Source organism: Giraffa tippelskirchi, chromosome 3 (genome assembly GCF_054371585.1).
Source record: "Giraffa tippelskirchi isolate mGirTip1 chromosome 3, T2T-mGirTip1v1.2.pri, whole genome shotgun sequence".
In the NCBI taxonomy this organism is placed as follows: domain Eukaryota; kingdom Metazoa; phylum Chordata; class Mammalia; order Artiodactyla; family Giraffidae; genus Giraffa; species Giraffa tippelskirchi.
Genome location: NC_137277.1, coordinates 142,889,222 through 142,909,898, shown reverse-complemented (window position 1 = coordinate 142,909,898; position 20,677 = coordinate 142,889,222). Strand labels below are relative to the sequence as shown.

Below are 20,677 nucleotides of genomic sequence, written 5' to 3'. Positions count from 1 at the left end.
AAAATACTAGCTGTTTTGATTACCTATACCTCTTTTCCATTTCATACTGCATACTCTTTTGCAACTTGTGAATAAGTTTAAAATACACTAGTGATAGTCCTTTTGATATATACATACAAAAGTATTTCCATTCTTGAGGTAGCCACTATGCAGATAAGGGCTGACATATAAAAATCCAAAGTATTTCCTTTGGTTAATACTGAATTTAAATTTTGTATCACTCAATTAACATTTTTAATTTGATTAAAGAGTTCTGTACATACACTGGATAAGGTGTCCACAAGCATTATTTGACAAAAAGCTATGGAGTATGTGCCCCTCAAGGAATTTAGTTTTGCAGAAAAAAAGACGTATGTATGTAATTACAAATTAGAAAATGCAAAATAAGAAGAAATTTTATGGCTTATTACATATGAACAACAGAATAACAATAACTATCCTCTTCAGTGGCCCAGTAGAGACCATTAAACCTCATTCTGGATAGTCCTTCAACCACTAATGAACTGGAAGGTTTGCATGTAGAAAAGAAGGTAAAATGAATCATCTGTAGCCCTTTGATTCATTATGTCATTTAAAGGTCACAGTAAACCATGAGATAGATTTTTCTGGTACTTCCAAGTTCACAGATAAAAGATTAAGATAAAGAAACTTGCTCAGGGTAACCAAACTAGTTAATAATGGATCAGTTTTGAATCTTAAGTCTCACTCCAAGCCCTACATTCTCTCCAACAGTGGCCAAAATAAGGGTCGAGGAAGTGAGGTAATAGAATGGTTAACAACATAATTCTCTTTTAATTAAAAGTAAATAATCATTCCTGTTGTTGAATAATTACCCTTGTTATAACATCTATACCCTATATTCTTCATAAATCTGTTTGAAAACAAAAAGAAAACACCACTTATTGAAGTATCTGCATACCAAACTGGAAGCCTCCTAAAAAGGGCTTCAAATCAAGTGCTCAAAAAAGTGGAGGAAGTGTGTTGACTTTTAAGCTGTTAGTGGAATACAAATTAACACGAAGAATAAGTAAAGGTTGTTGTTTAATGGATAAGTTGTGTCCCACTCTCTGTGACCCTATGGACTGTAGCCTGTCAGACTCCTCTGTCCAAGGGATTTTCCAGGCAAAAATACTGGAGTGGGTTGCCATTTCCTTCTCCAGGGGATCTTCCTGACCGAGGGGTCAAACCCGTGTCTCCTGCATTGGCAGGCGATTTTATCACTGAGCTACCTGGGAAGCCCCAAGTAAAAGTTATCACGTGATACATTGATGTCACCTCATAACTAACCACTTCTTCTAAAGTAGCACAAATTACACAGGGGTTATTAACCAGGGAGATGTATATAGAATTCAGGTTTGAGAATCTGGATACAGAAGGATATATCTTAAATTAACCCTAGTTATCCCTTCAGTTATAAATGTAGGCAAAAAAAAAAAAAAAAATCAGTTAACATGCAGAACCTGACACTAATAAAAATCATTCAAATTAAATCCTATATTTACAGTCCTCACTAGTTTGAAATTAGGCATTATGACCTGCCATTACTCTTGATATTTAATGCTTTACTAAAGCATGGATTCACCATTAATATTTAAAATTTTGGTTATATTTCAGTACAACTGGATTCTCCGTAAACTTATGTATTCCATACACTTAAAATCATCATTCTGAACTTCACCATACAAAAAAAGCTCCTCCAGTACATCATTCTTTTCTTTTCTTCTTCTAATCACTCATCATTGATAATACACTGATAATCCTCTCTCGAGCATTTAGTGCAGGTAGGGATGTGAGATAACTGGTATGGACCCAAGGTCTAGAACACGAGACTGATTCAAGATGACTTAACATCTGTAGAATTAAGTCCTAACAAAAAACAGTACACAAGAGTCTTCAGGCTTTCAATTGAATTACTACAATCAAGTACATTTTAAATCTCCAGTTTTTCCAATATACTACTTGCTAGTTCTTAATCAGGTAAATTTAGATACCCGTCCAAAAACAAAAAAACCACACACACAAATGGAACGTAAACTTGCCACTTGCTCGTTTTGCTACATCAAGAATGACTCAGTTCCTAGGTGAAACTAGAGGACTGAACGGCGTAAAAGACTTTAAAAGAGTCCACAGTATAACCTACCATCTTTTAAAATTATGTGCTTTAATGTCACTTTATTACTTAAAACAGGGATCTGAGCGAAGGGCACTTCCAACTGAGGGCTGCGGATACTGCGGAGATCTCTCTTCCTTGTGCCCGGCTCATAAAGACAGCCCATGTGGACAGGCTCCCTCCCACGTGAACAGTTCTTTAGAGAAGCCACAGGAAGCCACACGTCGCCTGCGCCTTCACCAGGCCTGGGCACTCGGGGATCCCAAGGGAGAAACAAGGAGTTGAGCAGATCCCTGGACCTGGAGACGGGGCTGCGAAGGTTCCCCGACGTACTGAAGCCTGGTGGGCCCCCTAAGGTTCTCCGCCAAAGGGCTTTCACGAACAAAGCCCGGGCAGCCGCGCCACCTCCCCGCTCACCCGGCCTCGCCCACCTACCCAGCCCCACTCGAGCCCTCAGCTCCAGGGTCTCCAGCTGGCTTCAATATCAACTCCCCTGCGCCCCGCCTCGGCTTTTCGGTTGGTCGGGGAGAAAGCAAGCCCCCACGAGGCCTCCCGCGGTAGGAGCAGAGGCGCCACCGTCCGTTAGCCTGCCGGGCCGGAACAGCGGCGCCCAGGCTCCATCCCCGGGATCCCCGTGACACACAGGAGGGGAGCACGCGAGAGGAAGAATCGGGGGCGTTCGCCGCCGCCTGTCTCCAAGCCCCTCCGAGAACGGACTGCGGACCCTCCCATCCTCGGGCCAACGCGTCCCCGCCTCCACCGGCAACGCCACCCTCGGCCCCTAGCTGGCCGCGCGCAGCCCCCCAACCGCCGCCGCCTGCTCAGCGGCGACTCCCCCACTCCCCGCACGACTGCTCCCCAGCCTCGGCAGGAGGCTGACTCGGGCGCGGGTCCCGCACGCGGGGCTGAGGCTGCCCGGTCGCTAACCCGGCAGCAGCCCAGAGCGCACACGAGGAGCGGCGGCGCCCCACGCGCTGCCCACCGCGCGCTCTGCCCGGCTCGCCGCCGCCGCCGACTGCAGCAGCTGCGGGAAGCCCAGCGCCCCGATCCCCGAGGGACTCAGCCCCGACTCCCCGGTTCCTGTCTCCCTTTCTAACCCCCCACGCCGTCCCGGGACTCGCAGTCTCCGCCGCGCACGGGGCCGGTTCTGGGGGAGGGAATGTAAACAAATCGGGGTTTTATAGTTACCTCACACTCGAGTGCCGTGTGCATCTCCTCTCCGCTCGGTACCAAACCCCGGCTGCACCAAATCGTGTATTCACCAAAGCCGGCTGCGCCAACTGCGTCGCGGAGACCCGCGCGTCAGACACCACGCTACGCTAGCGGCGTACACGGCCCACTCAAGTCCTTGCGCAGCCGCACCCCGTCCGCCTATGGGCGCTACGCTCTGGGCGTACACGCACCACCCAGCCATTCACTTCGAATAACGCAACTAGCGTAGGGGAACTGCCCCACTCGAGGATTCCACACGGACCGTGAGAGCAATAGGAAATTCGAGTCTACGCAAACTGCGGAGCTCCGCTGCTCCGCGCTAGTTTTGTTCCAAGAAAAGACGCCGCGGGGGAGTTGAGAAGGTTTACTCACGCATGCGTGGAGCTACCATTTACCCCTCGCCTTTTCCCCGAGCTTTACATGTCGGTTGCTGCCGCCCGCGGCAGGCGGACGAGTAAGGGAAGCTCTAAACGAAAACGCTTCAGCCAGGTTTCAGATTGATAAATTAAAATGTTTATCTGTACAGGAGTTAAACATCTACGTTAATTTAACCCCTCCCCTTTATTAAAGTAACCTTTCAATCTCCGAGGGGAAAAAGGAACTAATGCTTATTTAGTGCTAAATGCGAGGTATTTTGCATAGTTCTCCCACCCCCACCTCCCATTTATTCTAAAGAGCACTTCCTGTGGGCCTTCCAAGCCTAAAAGAAAAAGTTGAATCCAGAGAGCTTGTCACGCACGTAGAGGAATTCTCGAGGCTTCTGACAACTTTCCAACCTCTTCCACTACCTTCTACTGCTTAATCGATTATTTCTTAACACCCAGTAGCAAAACCTCTGGATTCAGCCAAGCAATTCCAAGGACTCCTGATCATGTCGTGCTCATTCTTGCTCCCATTCCTTTGCTCACACCATACTTGACATGTGAATTGTTTTCTCCCCTCTTCAGGAGCAATTCACAGCCGGTACTTTCTTAAAAGGTGGCTGCCTTTACTCCATTACCCTGCTTTTTGTCACTTATTTGATCTCCATGGTGAGACTTATCTATTCTGTCTGGTGTGTCTGATTCTGTATCCAGCCAGAGAGTTACGGGAATGTCTTATTGATATCTACCAGAGTGCATAAAACCATGATCAATAGTAATAGCAAGATTTACTCTGTGGCAAATACTTCCTGTTTGCTCTACATGTGTATTAGTTTCATTCTCATAACACAAAGAAGTAGTTATTATCCTGCCCCAGGAAACTGAGACACAAGTAACTTGCCTAAGACCACTGAACAGGTAGGGAGGAGAGTTGAGATCCAAACCCAATTAGGACTACATAGTCTGGTATTCTGCATATTTAATGAAGGAAGGTTGTTTTGTTTTTGTTTTGTATCCCTACAAAGAATGTCTTTTAGGTGCTCAGTAAAGGCCTACTGACTGCCACGATAGGCAGCTTCCTTTATCCCTTTGTTTCTTTGAAAAAGTCAACCCATTGACCTCACTCCTGCAGGTTTCCACTGCTGCTATTAGGGAAAAGGAGAAGTTCTGAGGTTTAAAGAGATCAAGTCTGAGTACTAGCTTCAGGTCTCACCATTGTCACTAACTGTGGGAGACAATGGCCATGGTCCTCAGATTCATGGATAAATTAAAGGAATTGGTCTAAATTTATTCCGAAGTCTTTAGAGTTCATAAAATAAGAACCAAAGTCTTTAGGTTTCATAAAATCAATACATAGTACTTCTTTTGGGTTCAGAGCATAAAAAGCTTCCAAATTATCTATCCTGATATTTTAAGATTATAATTATCTTATTGAACGTATTATTTCAGCAACTTTAAAATATATGCAATATCTTTCTCCTAAATTTCAATAAGGTAGAGCACTTACATTCCTGATACTAATATTTTAGGGTACTTACAACCTTCACTGCTTTCTAAGGCAGAGGAACCAGAGCTCAAATTGCCAACATCTGCTGGATCATCAAAAAAGCAAGAGAGTTCCAGAAAAACATCTATTTTTGCCTTATTGACTATGCCAAAGCCTTTGACTGTGTGGATCACAATAAACTGTGGAAAATTCTTCAAGAGATGGGAATACCAGACCACCTGACCTGCCTCTTGAGAAACCTGTATGCAGGTCAGGAAGCAACAGTTAGAACTGGACATGGACCAACACACTGGTTCCAAATAGGAAAAGGAGTACGTCAAGGCTGTATATTGTCACCCTGCTTATTTAACTTATATGCAGAGTACATTGTGAGAAATGCTGGGCTGGAAGAAACACAAGCTGGAATCAAGATTGCCGGGAGAAATATCAATAACCTCAGATATGCAGATGACACCACCCATATGGAAGAAAGTGAAGAAGAACTAAAGAGCCTCTTGATGAAAGTGAAAGAGGAGAGTGAAAAAGTTGGCTTAAAGCTCAACATTCAGAAAACTAAGATCATGGCGTCCGGTCCCATCACTTTATGGGTAATAGATGAGGAAACAGTGGAAACAGTGGCTGACTTTATTTTGGGAGGCTCCAAAATCACTGCAGATGGTGATTGCAGTCATGAAATTAAAAGACGCTTACTCCTTGGAAGGAAAGTTATGACCAACCTAGATAGCATATTAAAAAGCAGAGACATTACTTTGTCAACAAAGGTCCATCTAGTCAAGGCTATGGTTTTTCCAGTGGTCATGTATGGATGTGAGAGTTGGACTATAAAGAAAGCTGAGCGCCGAAGAATTGATGCTTTTGAACTGTGGTGTTGGAGAAGACTCTTGAGAGTCCCTTGGACTGCAGGGAAATCCAACCAGTCCATCCTAAAGGAGATCAGTCCTGGGTGTTCATTGGAAGGACTGATGTTGAAGCTGAAACTCCAATACTTTGGCCACCTGATGTGAAGAGCTGACTCATTTGAAAAGACCCTGATGCTGGGAAAGATTGAGGGCAGGAGGAGAAGGGGACGACAGAGGATGAGATGGTTGGATGGCATCACCGACTCAATAGACATGGGTTTGGGTAGACTCCAACAGTTGGTGATGGACAGGGAGGCCTGGTGTGCTGCGGTTCGTGGGGTCTCAAAGAGTCAGACATGACTGAGCAATTGGACTGGACTGAGCTGAACTGAACTCTACATAGAAGTTAAATAAGCAGAGTTATAATATATAGCCTTAAGCTACTCCTTTCCCTATTTGGAACCAGTCTGTTGTTCCATGTCCAGTTCTAACTGTTATTTCTTGACCTGCATACAGATTTCTTAGGAGGCAGGTCAGGTGGTCTAGTATTCCCATCTCTTTCAGCATTTTTCACACTTTGTTGTGATCCACACAGTCAAAGGCTTTGGATAGTCAATAAAGCAGAAGTAGATGTTTTTCTGGAACTCTCTTGCTTTTTCGATGATCCAATGGATGTTGCCAATTATGTATTTACAAGGCTAATAATGTCCAACTAGTACACACAGGTACAGAGGACCATTGACCAAATATACAAGTTACTCAACAGCTATAGCTGAATTGAATTCCACCATGATACTCATCCCTGTTCCAGCCTTTTCTCTCAGGATTCCCTAGACCTCCCACATTTTAGGAACTAAAGAGTTAATGCCTGGCTAAGAAAGACCTCTATTTTAATTGATAAGTCTTTATGCTCTATTCATTTTATATATTTTAAATATCATCTCTGCATAAAACTATAGGGTAATCTAAAAAAATAGACTATGTCTTCTACCACTTTTATATACTCACTCAGACATTCATATAAGCTCAAGTATCAGCATATTGATTAGGGCAGGACTTAAAGGAAAATTACTACATAGGATAAATGACTGAGTTGCAAACCAGTATATTGCTTTCCCTATTGGGAAAAGGAATCTCAGACAGTGATGTGTAGGCTTACTCAAAATCACCTGCTAAGGTAAACAATGAGAAGTGCAGCAAAAATATCACTATAATGCTTTATTTTTATCAGTTTTATATTCATATCAGTTTTAGGGAAAGGAATTTCTAATATGTTAGAATCATGGAAATTTCTGAAAGGTCAGACTTTTTTTCTTGCAGTCATCTCATTTGATTCATAAAGAAGCTCATCTGAACTATAAAAACAGTTTAGATGATTTGCAACATGTGGGGGGAAGAGAAAGTATTGAATTATGTGTAAATGGTTGACCCTCATTTGCTTTGCTTCAGTCACAATTTTATTTCACATCTAAAATTTCAAGCATGACCAATCTATCTTTGTGAAGCAAGATATAATAAATTCAATGGCTTTTTTTTGCACCTCAGAGGGTTAGAAAAGAACCAGCTACAATAAATAAAGGAAATAAGAACCATGCTTCATACCTCAGTCTTTAGCTGTGAATAAAGAAAACCTGTGTCATAAACATTTTTTCCCCTCTAGTAGAGGAGAAAATTGACATCATACACAACAAAATTAAGATCCTTTAATTAAATTTATTAAAAACATGAGTGCTTCTGAAAAATCAAGCCTTTCAAACTCAACAATTCTTTCCATGAATCAAAATTAGTAATAATCAAAGATAACATAAACTCCTTAAATCCATATTCAGTTTAAACTGATTTTTACATGGCCAAAAATGTTTGGTTCAGACAAGTTTATACCTGAGAAGGAAGACTAAATTATATTGGTATATAGCCCTGATATGGAGAGTAGTAAGTACCAGTAATAGGTGTTAAAGAATTGGGAAAAGAAGATCTCAGGAATATGTTCTAAATGTAGACTCAAAATTAACAACTGCTTATTCAGTTTTAGAGACCCCACATTTTAGCCTGGAAATTAAGGCTTCAGCTTTAGCTCTAAAGCCAGAGAACTATAAAAGGTATATTTCCCTCCTTGTTCTTTTAGGCCTGTAACACTATGTGACATTAAACATGTCAACCCTATGGTCAGGATGGGAATTGAGGCCTGTGGGGTCATCTTTTTCTGATCCCTTCAGGAATTATGGCTCTATCTCATCTAAAGCCTTGCCATTCCGAAATTGAAGATAAACAGGCCCTCAGAACTTATATGGAAATTCTCAGAGAGAAGCACAGAAACCCTTGTGTCTCTTTCTAAAAAGCAGGACTCATGAAATAGAGAAGGCCATCCTCTTCCAGAGAGCCCACCACTTTGAAAGGGTACACAAAGGCAGGGAGAAAGGCACCAATCTCACCCTAGTGAGAAACACATTTGATTGACATGCCTGGCAAGTGAGATCATTTTAAGCTGGTAGGCTAATTCAATAAAATCAGTTTCAAGTTCTCTGCAGAAATAAAAATAGATTAGAGAAATGAAACAAAATGACAAGTCAAGCAACTCACCCAGCCAGGGTGGAAAATTAGCTTAAAAAATTTTTTTTCTTTTATATGCTTTGCCTAGATAATGCTAACAATAGACTTACTTGCCAGATCCTTAGTTTTAATTCACTGTGATACAAACAAAAGACCCTTGACATTAGATACCCCTATTGGGAGAAAGACAATAATGTAGAAGCTTAGAACCTCTGATTTCAGCCTCTGATTTGCCATGGCAAATCCTTTCAAAATAGGAATGAGACCTAGCCTAGAGAAAAGGGAAGACCCACTCAGAAGAATAAACAAAAGCAAGAAGCTCAATGCTAGAGCGAGGTTAACAGGCCAATAACAGATTTGACCATGTGACGGTGATGGAAAAGCTTCTCCGGCAAACCTACTCTATCGTCCTCACCAACCCTGGAATTCCACATTTAGAACTTCGTTCCTGGACCTTGAAACCAAACAGACTTTGAGGGAAGTTTAGTACCATTTTATTACTTATCTATATTGCTGTGAGAACATACTTTTTAAGGTCTTTACTGAAGAGAAAGTTTTTAACAAGGAATGAAATTTGATTATCCAGATTCTTAAGGGCAGTGTGGTATAAAAAGGACAGGAGGAAAAACAGACATACTGCCAACTTCTCAATCTTGTTGCTAGCTACCTTGCTCACTCACAGAATACTAAAAAGGAGAAAAACAGAAGGCTTGGTAAGCAGCCCCTTGTACCAACCAAGGGGCCCTAGAGGCCAACAGACAGCCATCTTGAAATTTCAGGAGCACAGTGGAAATCAATTTTCCAAACCTTAACTCTTATTCCAAAGGAATATGTATTTATCATGTAACATAAATAGCCACATGAATATTACAGATTTAAAGAATATTTGTGGATGGTTATGATTCAATTTAATAAAAATTATCAACATGGAAATGAATTAACAGTAAGTTACCATGTAAATATTTTTAAAAGCAAGTTCATTCATGTAACAAGTTAAACTAATAAAGTCATTTTAAAATTCGTTTAAAAATGTCATCACATGAGAGCAAATTTCAAATCTTGCCTAGGGCTTCCAAGATAATTAATAACGGGATTCATTTCACTAATGACGTTAATGAAAATAATCAAATACACCTTTTAAAGCCAAGATACGCTTGGTTTATCTTAACTAATATTGCTTACCTTTATTTATTAAGAATCTGACAACAAGAAAGCAGCAAAATTCTAAATATTCAGGAAGTCAGTAAATGAACTGTCAAAATAGAAGAAGCTTGTAGGGATTTCTGAATTTTTCTTGCACTGTTTCTAAGTAAAGCTCAAATCATATTTTATTTTTATTAGAATAAGCCTCTTTTGCATTCTTCATAGAATCCCATAAATCACCTCTTCTTACTAGCATACACCTTTACAAGTTTTTGAAACTTCCTAATACTTTGTGAGGAATGATTCTGGCAATACTCAGTAGTTAGCAACCTACTATGCTTAACATTTTCCTTGTAAATCTCACTTATAGCCTCTAATGATTTCATCACACTTAAATTTCATTCCAGTTACAATGATGGTTGCTTTCTCTAAGCAGTTAGATTTCAGTTTTTCTTCCCACCCTAAACACATGAAGGTGTTATGGTTTAAAATGTGCCAGGTGCCGTTTTACGTACTGTGAATATGGTAACTAATTTTATTCCTATGACAGCCCTGCAAGGTAGATATTATTATGCCCATTTCATAGATAAAGAAAACTGAGGTAGTTAGCAAGGAGTTGGAGCCACAAGCCCAATCCAGACAGTCTGGCTCTGGAGGTTATGTTCTTAATCCTTACATTACTTTATTCTTATCTAGATACTATGTGCAGGTCCCAATTTTTCTGAGAATATCTCCATACTTTCTCTGCAAAATTTGGTAATTAAAAAAAAAAAATAGTGAAACATAAAGTGGTAGCTTTCCAGGCTGTAAATGTAACAGGTCAATGAAAATTGTAAGTGGAATAGAGAATAAAAACATTTAAAGATACTGATAATGTGAACATTTGATTTATCTTTGAGCTTGACTAGCTTGAATCAATTCCAAGGGAGATTATTCCAGTCTCTTAAATTAAAATGTTAATTAGCCAATTTGGTTATACATTTAGATGAAAGCTTTCCTGTCTTTATGGTGACTTGATCTAATTGTTCAAATATTTATTTATGCTAGTTAAGTCATTAAAAATTAGGCAGAATCAGGCGTATGTTAATGACTTTGATCATAGTCACATAAATATGAGCTATTAATGTGGTAATCAATGAAGAATTGGTCGAGTGCAGGCAAATGTATCTCAGCAGATTTAAACTAAAATTCAGTTAGGGGATTAAAGGTTCATTTCAGTCCTTGGATTTAGATGAATCTACCTCCTCTGCAAGTCTACCTTGGGAAAAAAAGGCAAATTTTAAGGGATGAAAATATTTATAGGTAAAAGTTTGTGCTCCTTTGATGTGCAGGCCACTACATAGCTGGAAAATGAGGGCAAAGAAAATGTGGTTCTTTTCCTAAAGTTGCTTACAGCCCAGTCAGGGAGGTAACTGAAAAGACAATTATGGTACAGAGTGATAAGGGCTGTGTTCGCGATAATATGGGTTGCTATGGCTGCAAAAATGCTAATGGCACTCCCAGCTTTATACAGGTCCCAGACCAAATCCCCTTCACTCACACTCACTTTACCTCATTGGAGGCACAAGTAAACTGAGGATTCTGCATGAAGAATACCAAAATCACGTGTCTCCTGTTCTACCTTATGTGTGGGGTGTGTCCGGAGAGACCAGGAATGTGTGCTTTGAGGAAAGCCTTTTATGTTCTGAGGGTGGAGAGAGTCCACAACAAACATTATACATATCTTTACAGAGAATCATGTGTGTGCATTAGTCTTTACTTGAACTTTCTAGAATTTACATCAAACAGTGACTACTTTTGAGTATGATTTTAACATGAGCCTCTTCCTGTATGTTTCCCAGTTCTTTACATTTTTTAAGATACCTGATTTGTGAGCAATGTTAGAAATATAAGTAGAAGGTATCTGACCATTCCAGGTGACACTGATTGCAAAATAACCAAGTTCTGCAGCAGAGATATTTGGGATTTTTCCTCTACACCTTTTTATTAAGGTGTTTCATTATTTATTATTATAGGAAGCACATTTGGGAAATATTTGCACCTTTGCTATCATCAAAGAGAAATGTTATAAATCACCTGTATTGTCTTCCATAGCCTAATTTTCCTTTTTATAATTGTATAGGCATAAGGGAGTAGGAAATAGAAATTAGGTATCAACAGAATCATAAATATTTCCAACATGCTTTGCTCTGTGAAACCCCTGGAGAACTAGCCAGTCCATTCAAAGACTAGATGAAACCCTGCATCCTAGAGAGTGGCTCCTCCAAATTAGGTACTAGATCCAACAGGTAACTGTGTCCACTAGAACTTTTAATAAAGGTTGAAAGAAAAGGTTAGAAAGTCTAAGTTTGGAAATCCCTGTGTGTGATATTAAGTTGGTTCAGAGAGCTTGATTGCCTGTGTCAGGCCAGATGGTATTTGTGCTTGTGAAATGAGGCCCAAATTGGGAAACTATACCATCACTTGGGCTTCCCTGGTGGCTCAGCAGTAAAGGATCCCCCTGCAATGCAGGAGCCGCATGAAACACAAGTTTGATTCTTGAGTGGGAAAGATCCCCTGGAGGAGGGCATAGCAACCCACTCCAGTATTCTTGCCTGGAGAATTCCCATGGGCAGAGGAGCCTGGCAGGCTATAGTCCATAGGGTTGCAAAGAGTCAGACACAACTAAAGTGACTTAGCATGCATGCACCCAACCATCACTTAGAAAATAATCTCTTTGCAATAATGTTCCTAATTTAGTATCTGTCAAAGACTGTCTTTGAAGCATTTCAAATCTTCTTATCTAGAAGCTACGCTGAGCCAAGATACTAAGTAATGCAATACTGAATGATAATAATTATTAATCATACAAGCAGTTAAGGTATAGTGTTTACTGTGTGCTGACACTAATGTTCCGAAGTTACATTATTGATTGTCAACAAACAAATAATAAATATGGGAAAAAGTATTCTTAAACCTAGTCTCATGTTTTGCATGGGTGAAAAAAAAAAGACTTCAAAAAAAGACTGGCTTGGTCAAAGGTTGCTTTGGTCAGTAATTTGAAGCCTAGTTATATTTTAATATTCTTTTTATAGATATAGTAGGAGATTCAGGTAGACTAATAATTATTAACTCATTTGAGACATTAGCTGGGAATCATGGGTTTTTTGGGCTTCCCTGGTGGCTCAGCGGTAAAGAACCTGCCGGCCAAGGCAGGAGACATGGGTTTGATCCCTGGGTCCAGAAGATCCCCTGGAGAAGGAAATGACAACCCACTCCAGTGTTCTTGCCTGGGAAATCCCATGGACAGAGGAACCTGGTGGGCTACAGTCCATGTGCGAAAGAGTCAGACACAACTTAGCAACTAAACAACAACAACATGTGTTTTCTAGCCTTTATACTGCCAGCAGGACCAGCTATAAAGCTTTCTAGGGCCCAGTGAAAAATAAAAATGTGGGACCCTTTGATCAAAGGTATCAAGAATTTCAAGATGGCAACAAGAGAGCAATATACCAAGCACAGACCCTTCTGAGCGTGGGGTCCCATGTGCTTGTACAGGTTGCATGGCCATGATGAAGCCAGCCCTGACTGGCCATTAATACTTTAGTAAATTATTTTTAAAAAAAAATTGTTCCCAAAGACAAAAAAAAAATCTTTGAGAATAAATTTATTTATAAAAAGATAGTCAATAAATTAATCAAAATCTTTATAGATTTTATAAACTCTTTACATGATATGGCAAGTTACTGAGAAGATAACCCCTTAGAAAGTATGGATCATGTGACATTTTTGTTTTGCAGAGACTGTTGAAGTTATAACCAAAGAAGTATTCAACATATAGCATTTCAACTACATTTGTGCAATATTTAAACTGTTAAATTTAAATAACAATTTAACAGTATTGTTAGTGGAAAAGTTTGGTGATTATAATCAGTCAGTTCTAGATTAAACTGGTAGTGGGAATGGTGTTAAGAGTTAGGGAGGCCGTGTAACAGCTAACCCCAAAATACTATAACAATGAAGTTCTTCTGGTGAGCTTGCCTTTATCGGTGACAAGTGAACAAGTGACAAGTCCACAAGTGACTTGTGGACTAACCATGATTAAGAATGACAGAATCTTACCAGTTTGGGGCTGATGAGGCAAGTTTGGCCAGTGAAACACGACTGACCTGTAGAGGACAGGTCAGAAGGAGACTGAGAAATCTAGGTTCAAGTTTCTGGTTTCTTCTTTCTTGTCTCCTTCATCAAACCCCAACCTACGATAAGTTGGTACTTCTTTCAAACTATTAATAATTATTCTGCAAAATGATTTATCCATTCCAACAATTTGTATAAGAGGTGATAGAATGACCAAATATCATTTCACTGTCTTTAATGTATAAGCAAAATAATATTATTTAATAACTATCCTCTATGAAGGATGAATGGAGATTTTATAGTATCAAATCAATCCACACAACAGAAATGAAACAAAGGCATGTATTTCAGAAGAAGGGCATGTATTTCTTATTATTTTCTGAGTAAACAATGGATGTTATACATTCTGACTTCTCTTTCCTTCCTTTCATAGCCAAGATTCTTAAAAAGTTTTTTTTTTTTCAAACAAACTCATTCAGCCCACTTTCTCAACTCATCTACTGAAACTGAGCTTTCACCACTACCAGGTTACCCAAATACCACCTTAGTTACTAACTCTAGTGCTCACTTTTAACTGTATTGTTTCATTTCTCTGCTCATTTTCAGCCAGTTTAAACCCTTCCTTCTTCAAATACTCAGGAAATTTGATGGATGTGATGATAGGTGAAGAAGACCTGCCCAGGACACAGAGCATGAAAAATAACCAGAAGGGTGGTACCTTTCTGCCAGACTGACTGCCCAACAAGTCAGAAACCTGTCTAGTTGTCCCACCACCAGCTTTGTTCCCCTTCAGGTAAGAATCCTCCCCATTCGTGTTACCTGAAGACAGCACCCTTCTGATAGTTTATCAGCTCACTAGTGACTCCTTTCCTATCTTCTTCATGATCTTTTGTTCTCTAAACTCCCACACAGGTAGGCAGTTTCCTCTGGGTCCTCTTTTTTATCATTCTACATCAGTGTTTGTGAAGGAGAGTTCTAAGGATGACTTGTATCAGCATCAGAGACATAAGGATTCTTATGAAAAGTGCAATTTACCACCCTTACCCTAGTGAACCAGCATCTTGGGGACGAAACTCAAAATCTGAATTTTAAATCACCTCTCAGGTAATTCTTACTGAAAAATCAGGATTGAGAATTACTGTTTTACCCACTCAACTTGGATTATTTTATCCAATCCCATGGCTTCAGTTACTATCTATATGTTGATGACATCTGTCTCCTTGTTTTCAGATATAAAGATTCCACTTGATATGTCTCAGGCAACTCTAATTTAAGATGTCCCAAATTAAACACACGGTCTCCCAATTCTGCCATTCTTCTCTTGTTTCCCTGCAGTTTTCAAAATGGTTCTACTTCGCTCCCAGAAGGGGGGAAAAAAAGTAGCAGTGAAATAGTAATTCTTGCCTCCTCTCTCAATTCACTCTCTCCTTCTGACATTTTTTCTTGGCCTCATCACGAGGCATGTGGGATCTTAGTCCCCCAGCCAGGGATAGCACCCACGCTGCCTGCGTTGGAAGGTGGGGTCTTAATCACTGGACCACCGGAGAAATCCTCCTTATGACTCTTGACTCCTACTTCTCAGTACACCCAAGTCACTCCCCTAGAACTAGACTAGTAGCCTAAAACTAGTTGGCATCTTTTCAAGCCCACCTCTGATCCATCCCCCACAGTGAAAATGGGCATCATCACTAACTCAATCAGATCAATCCCATGCAAAAACTTTTCACAGCCTCACACCACCCTTTCACATTATCTCTGAAGATTTATCTATTCACTCTAAAACTACACTGTCCAACATAGTATCCCCTAGCCACATGTGACTATTGAGCACTTGAAATGTGGTTAGTCCAAATTGAAATGTGCTTTAAGTGTAATTCACCCATTAGATTTCTCAAACGTTGTACCAAAATAAAGTAAAAATGTGTCATTGAAAATTTTCCATATTGGTTACATTGCTGAGATGATACGATTTTTAAAATATCAGGCTAAATAAAATATTATTAAAATTTTTTACCTGATTCCTTTTATTTTCTTAATGTGACTTCTAAAAATGTTTAAATCACATAAGTGCTTCACATTATACTTCTCAAACTCTATAATCCAGCCAAACTGAAAGACTTGTTACTCCCTTAAAAGTTATACTTTTCCCTGCTTAAAGTGTCCCCTCTCCTCTGCACCCTTTCCCTTCCTTCATCTGATTACCTCCTACTTGTCCTTCAGCAATGTACACACACACGAAATTCCCTGCCCCTTTTCCTTCCCAAACCAATTCTGAGTTAGCTGTACTTCCTACACGCTTGCACAAACAGCACATAGCTTGCAATGTACGGCACTTGTGGTTTACTTGTCTACCCCAGTCTTTGTCTCCTATGTGCTCCAATTGCTTGTTAGCAGGATGGTGGCTTGTTCAATGTGGTATCCTCAGTTTCTAGCACATTGCTTGGTTCAAAGTAGATATGGAGTAAATACTAGTGGAATGGCTATAGAAAATGACTTCCATGAAACATGGCTAATAGTTTGTGGGGGAGGAGTAATAGGTTAATACTCTATCTTCATCCTTAATTTCTCCACACACCCTATCAAACAGCATCCCCAAGCCTCTCTTGACCCTAGTAAAATTTTTAAATGTCATCAGTTAATTCAAATGATCAGAGAACAAAATGAATACAACTTTTGTCTTCTAAATATTTTTAAACTGCTTTACTGCTAGATGTTCATTGTGAGAAAAATTACCTATTCATTGGAAAACATTTTTATACCATTTCTGAAGATCAAGTCTTTGCAGGAATTTAAATAAGACCCTAAAATCAAATCATTTTTCTCTGTAATCTCACACTGCTGGCATTCACAGAGAAGTTTTCAATATATCAAAAATTCTGGCATACTCACATTATAATTAACATTTACCACATTACTCTCTGTTAAAAGGAAAAGTTAGCAGACAGCAAGCATAAAAGCTATATAGTCCATGGAATTCTCTAGGCCAGAATACTGGAGTGGGTAGCCTTTTCCTTCTCCAGGGGATCTTCCCAACCCAGAGATCGAACCCAGGTCTCCCACGTTGCAGGTGGGGTCTTTACCAGCTGAGTCACAAGGAAAGGCTCTAAATATAAAAGTAGTAAGAACAGACCATAACTATTTTCTCAGTCTGATAAATTTTAAGTGACTCCTCAGTGTTCATCCAATTAGATCACTCTGGGTTTTGTTTTATTTTATTTAAAGCTTTGAGATTTTTCATGCCTGTGTTCACCATGCTGACGAAATGGCTAACTCAAGTCATCACTGAACTGGACTATGTAAAAGAGACACAGGAGTCACTGAAATAAATCCTAATGGCCAAGGTTGGAACAATTTGAACAACAAAATAAATACAGTTTTGGATTACATGTAAAAATATGAAATAAATATCCAGGAATCCATATGGATACAAATAGATAATTAAATAAATTTTAAAATGAGGGAGAATAAACAAATATCTCATGTAAAATAATTGCAAATTATTTATATGATCCTCTGTTTTCAAGAAGGGGGGCTCCTCATCTTAGGTGTGGGTTATGCATAATGACTTCCTTTTAAGGAGGACAGTATGAAGAGAAGCTGGAAGAGTAACTTTATAGGGGGGACATCTAACAAACACTAACACAGCCAGGTGATCAAAAGCACCAACGCTGATAAATCATGCTGATAGTATGTACCTTTGAAAGAATGTGATTAAAATGGCACTTTCCTGGGACTTTCCGAACAGTCCAGGGGTTAAGACTTCAAGGCAGGGGGTGGGGGTTCAATTCCTGGGCTAGAGAACTAAGATCTCACATGCCACACAGGGCAACCAATAAATAAATAAATAAAATAGCACATTCCCTCTGTGATCTCCCTTCCTAAAAAACCCCATAACCCCAGCCAAAATCATGAGAAAAACATAGGACCATTCTACAAAATACCTAGCCAATATTCCTCAAAACTGTTGTTATCATCAAAAACATGGAAAATTTGAGAAACTGTCAAAACCAAGAGGAACCTAAGAAGATACGATGACTATAATGTGACAACCTGGATGGGATTCTGAAACAACAACAAAAAAGACATTGGGTAAAAACTAAGGACATCTGAATAAACTATGGACTTTAGTTAATAATAGTGCATCAATTCTGGTTCATCAGTTGCAGCAAATAGATCATCATACCAAAGTAAGGTGTTAATAGAAAAAGCTAGATGTTGGCTATGTAAGAACTCCCTGTAGTATCCACTACTTTTCTATGTATCTAAAAGTATTTAAAAACAGATGTTTTAAATGTCATCATCTATTTGTTACTTGCCAAATATTGCCTTTTCATAATCATCCTGTACTGTAGGATAATCACCTTGTGTAAACTCTCCCTTCTTTAGCTTCTTCACTAATACGTCTCTTTATTCTCTTCCTGAATAGCACTCTTTTCCAGTCTTTAATACTGGATTATTCTTCCCATTCCCTGACATTTCCTACATTTCTACCTTTGACTGCCTTGTCTTATCACTTTAGCTCTCACGGGGAAAGAAATCTTACCAGTTTCCACAACTTCAACTATGACTTTCATGATGAACATTCTAAGATCTGTATTCCAAGCCTAATCTCTCTTTTACAAGTTAGACCAGGACTTCCCTGGTGGCACAGTGGAGAAGAATCCATCTATCAATGCAGGGGACACAGGTTCAGTCCCTGGTCTGGTAAGATCCCACATACCACAGAGCAACTAAGCTTGTGTGCCACAACTACTGAGCCCACATGTTGCAACTACTGAAGCCCCATGCACCTAGAGCCTGTGCTCTGAGACAAGAGAAGCCAGCCAATGAGAAACCCATGCACCACAACTAGACAGTAGCCCCAGCTGTCTGCAACTAGAGAAAGCCAGCACGCAACAGTGAAAGATCCAGAGCAACCAAAAATAAAATAAAAATAAATAAATAAATTGTTAAAAAGCCAAACCATACTTCACCTACCTAACAGACATATCTACCTACTGACTTTCAGGGATATCAAAATAAGTATGTTCAAAGAAGAAGCCCTTGTTTTAAACCTTAATTCTGTGACTCTTATTTTGTTCTCAATCACAATTAAGAGAATTATAACTGTCCAGTCATGTAATATGGAGAAGGAAAGGGCAACCCATTTCAGTATTTTTGCCTGGAAAATACCATGGACAGAGGAACCTGGCAGGTAACTGTCTGACATGACTGAGCAACTAAACAATAAACAAGTCATGTAATAGGATCCTTGCATTTATCTGTGACTGTTTTCTTTATCATAATTTCCTCTTCAATTTCATATGACTATTGTTTAGTTCTGTTTCTACTAAATTGATCCTCCTGTATAATAAGCTGCCTTGTGGCTCAGATGGTAAAGAGTCTGCCTGTAATGCGGGAGACCTGGGTTTGATCCCTGGGTTGGGACCATCCCTTGGAGAAGGAAATGGCAACCCACTCCAGTAATCTTGCCTGGAAAATCCCATGGATGGAGGAGCCTGGCAGGTACAGTCCATGAAGTCGCAGAGTCGGACACTACTGAGTGACTTCACTTTCACTTTCTTTCTATTTCTACTGCATTGATCTTCCTGGATAATTACCAATTTAGCAATCAAAATAGCCTTGGCTGACTTGCTGACTCACCTAGAGGTGAGTCCATGGACAGCTGAGACCACCAGTCCTGTTATGAGACAGTGATGTGAGATATTATTGTTTTGTGTTCCCTGGGAAAGAAAGAAACATTCCCAGCTTGGAACCAAAGAACACCATTGCTTTTGAGAGCCAGACCAGAGACTCAGGTTGATACCCAATGGACATGAAAGGCAACTAACCATCTCTATTTTCTATGTGCAGCTTTTGAAGAAAGAGTTCCCCTAGAATCTGGCAGTCCAGGAGCACTGCAGTATGAGGTCCCTGTCCCTGAGACCTGAGAACCTTTTGCCAACATTTCCCAAAGAGAAGTCATATTTGCAGATGGCACTGGAAAAATTCTCCTTCAGCTTCAAGTGTAGCCAGCTCACTGATCTCTAATGAAGCCATTAACCATCCTGTCAATAGAATCCAGATTTTATTGAGACAACATGAAATCATCTACCAGGGCCCAAATGGTAAAACCCTGGACTAAACCAGGTGGCTTTCAAATTTTGGGGTTTCAGTAACTTTTTATCCTCTTAAAGTACTGAAGATTACAACATACATTTGTTTACATGAGTCATATCTATCAATTTTTACCAGTTTAGAAACTAAAAGTCAAAAACCTTAAAGACATTAATTATAAAATAAAAATAATAAACCTGTTATATATTAATATAACTGATATTTTTGGGAAAATATTATTTTTCAAGATAAAAAATTGAGAAATCTGGTTTATAGGAAAAGTAGATTCTCATATCTGCTTCTGCATTCACTCTGTTGTTTGGTTGAAGTGCATTAAGAAAACCCAGCTTCATACAAATAAATAGTTGAAAAAAGTATTTTAATAGCCTCTTCAGATAATTTTGGATATTCTTTGATACCACACCCAAACTCAAAAAGTGGTTATTCCTCAAAAGTTAGTTACAACACAGAATATGAAACAGATCAATAAAATTTTATGCTCAGTTACCCTTAAATCTTTTAGTCTGTTTTGGTCTTTGAATCACCCATGAGTGATTTTATAACATGCATTGATCATTGGGAAAATACTGATTTACTGAGTTATGAAGATCTTTCAAACACTGACATATTTCATAACACCATATCAAAAAATCATTTCTGTTAATACCACCACCAATATCATTAGAAAATATATTTAAGTACTGGGAAACTGTCAACTCCACAGTGGTGAATATGAGTTATC

General features: G+C 39.5%; 1 protein-coding gene across 11 annotated transcripts in view; it reads right to left on the bottom strand.

Annotated features, from left to right (window-relative positions):
• The window catches only part of SLC39A10 (solute carrier family 39 member 10), a 109,482-nt gene that overhangs the window by 70,791 nt on the left and 18,014 nt on the right, over positions 1–20,677 (bottom strand). For 5 of the 11 annotated variants that reach the window (XM_081581430.1, XM_081581438.1, XM_081581431.1 and 2 more), the window contains exon 1: positions 3,299–3,357. The exons of 5 other annotated variants lie outside the window; for them this stretch is intronic. The gene's annotated coding sequence lies outside the window, so the exon portion shown is untranslated. Of the gene's footprint in view, positions 1–2,545; positions 2,747–3,298; positions 3,358–20,677 lie in introns of those variants that run through there. One more of the 11 variants, XM_081581434.1, reaches the window with a different exon arrangement.